Source organism: Amblyomma americanum, chromosome 1 (assembly GCF_052857255.1).
Source record: "Amblyomma americanum isolate KBUSLIRL-KWMA chromosome 1, ASM5285725v1, whole genome shotgun sequence".
Lineage (NCBI taxonomy): Eukaryota > Metazoa > Arthropoda > Arachnida > Ixodida > Ixodidae > Amblyomma > Amblyomma americanum.
Genome location: NC_135497.1, coordinates 41800738 through 41803568, shown reverse-complemented (window position 1 = coordinate 41803568; position 2831 = coordinate 41800738).

Genomic DNA, 2831 nt, shown 5'->3' with positions numbered 1-2831 from the left:
TAAACCACTATCCACTTTTCATGTACTCTGGCCTTGTTCCTCGCATTAGATTGTTGTTCTTTCAGTTATTTTCCTTTACGCACCCGCAAAGTCAGACCTTATGTTACAATCATGGTCACATTACATTTGGGTAAATATGGTGCAGTAGAACCTCAGTTATAAGACTTTCAGGGGATCGCGCGAAGCCATCGTGTAATCGAACATCTCGCACAAGTGACGCAGTTGCATAATAAACACATCCGCTACTCCGGCTTTCGAAAATTAGTTCTTTTCCCTGTACTTTATAAAAGCGACCATTTTCATTCTGCAAGTATTGATTCTAAGGTCGTGCGCAGCCAGGCTTTTCGGCACTGAAGGGGTGGCTCTAGAAGAGGCGCGCCCGCAAGCTCCCGTCCCTGCACATGAACTCATTAATTTTCATGCACTGAAAACGTCAAATAAAAGTTAGACTTCATTATTAATGGCTCTTTGATTGCAAAAGAAATGACATTCATTAAACAAGAATTAGTTACATTGTACTTGATTTTAGGTTATTTTTATAATATGAGTGCCTAAGGTCCACAAAATCATGTGCTAACACACAGGCGCATGCAGCAATTGAAGTGCAAAATTCAAAACTGCTGTCATCTGTTATTGCAGCAGTACAACCACACAAATTTCACTGTTTTGCGTTAGTGCTAGCTTCTGCACGACTATCTTTTTACAGGCCTCCTGCATCTCTGGCAGCTTGTACTTTGGCCTTGCATGAGATGAGTGTTACTTGAAGTATGCTAGCAATTCATGTATATATGCAGGCAGAAAGTACAATTATTTACAGTTTTGCTCACTGTATCACATAAGCAATACCGGACATTACAGGGTTAAGTAGGCATCACGTGTACTTTGAGAACTACTTGGATGATGCGGCAGAAATATGGCTGCTACAATCCAATGAAGACATTTTGCGGCGCGCTCTATAGCCATACCAGCGACATGTCTTTCTCTAGAGCCGCGGTCACTTGGTGACATCAGGGAGCAGTGTCTGTACTAGGAATTCACATCATAAAGGGAGAGAAAAAAAAAGATGTTCACCTGCAATGTGAATGCGCTGGGGGCCCTTCCTGCAGCAATGCGCGGCCCATACCGGGTGACAACGCACGCCGCTCGCTCCTGGCTTGCTTGATGTCGCTAGACCTAAGGTGTTCTGCATTGAAGTCGCAGTGGAAAAGCGTTTTTGAACTAGTCGCTGATTATCATACAAATTTCTGATTTTCTTACCGCCTCTATGATAACTTCATGCCGATACGAATATGAAGTTGATTTCCCTAACGCCTTTGTCAGCAAAGTGCACGGAAAAACTGGCCAGGAGAGCCGCCTCACACCGATGGCAATAGGTTGCACGTGCGGAGTCCGAGCCACTGGCAGAGCCATCATTACAAGCCGTCGTGTATTATCAATCGCATCATTGCATTCACATCACCGTCTTGATTCCGATCCGGAACCAATATTGGTTAACATCAAGTATGCCAATAAAGTGCTCCACCAGCGTGCCTCATTCCAGACTGTTCTGCTGACCATCGTATGAAGTGGGAGTACATATTTTGCAGTTGTATAATTGAGGCTTTTAATCCATTATCTGTCTGAGAAATTCGCCGGCCTCGTACCAATTAGTCTTAAATGTGGGTCGCTGCATAAATGAGACACATAATCGGGGCTCCACTGTAGTTAGGTTTCAGTCTCCGTACTGTTGCACACATGAGATGATATTGCCCAACTATTGAGGGTCCCTCCAGACTGTCGCTTGCTTCTTTTCTGTCATGACATATTGATTTTTATTCATTTCATGGAGGTATAAAGTCATCATTGAAAGGCACGGATTTACACATTAGTGTTCTTTTGACCAAGACGCTAGGGATATCAGACGCATGCTTTGTAAGAAAAATCGCTCTACAAACACAGGGCACAAAGCCTTTAGTGTAAATGGACTCTTACACCCCGCCTCATATGTGGCCAAATATTGATGGAGGAACAATGCAAGGCATTTGCGCACTTAACTCTGGTTGTATGTGTGAAACCAAGAAGGGTATAATACTAATTCAATGTTTAATTTTACATTAGCTTAATTAGCTTTGTGCTGTTACTGTATTTACTCTCGTAATTTGTACACTTTTTTCTTTAAATTGGGGCTTCAAAAAAGGGGGTGCGCAAATTATGCAGAAATATACTCAACGCGCCCTAAAAAAACTCTACAAAGGCCATAACGCACAATATGTATTGTATAACCGTAGCAGTGGCCTAGTCGCTTGAGCATCTGCCTCGCATGCAGGAGGTGTGGGGTTCGATCCCCAATGCCACCGGGTACACACCGGTGATACAAGAGGCACAAGCTTTCCTCTCCCTGTTGCTCGGCTTCTGTAAGGTGAAATGCATAGGAAAATGGTTTTTAACCCCACCTTGACTAGAAAAAACCTTTTTCCAAGGCGCTGTTTGGCCACAGATGCCCTTGTGCCATAAAAAATTATGATCAATATATATTGTATATTGACGCCTACACGTAGTCCCTCCATCTTGCACCCCTCTCTGGCCAACAAAACGTTTACTCCAAATATAACCGTGCCCCCTTCCATCCCGCGTCACACTATGTTTTGCCCATGGTATGGCATGACGGCACTTATGCAGCTACAGACAGCAATCGCGCAATGATACAATCACGAAGCCAGCAGCGGAGGCAAAGGAAATAACGGGCGATGAACTGGTGCCCTTGCGTGCAGCCCAACTGACTTAGCAAACTGAACAGCAAACGGTTCGGTAGTTTCGGATTCGGGCATGCACGCAACAGTTCATCCGGGAAA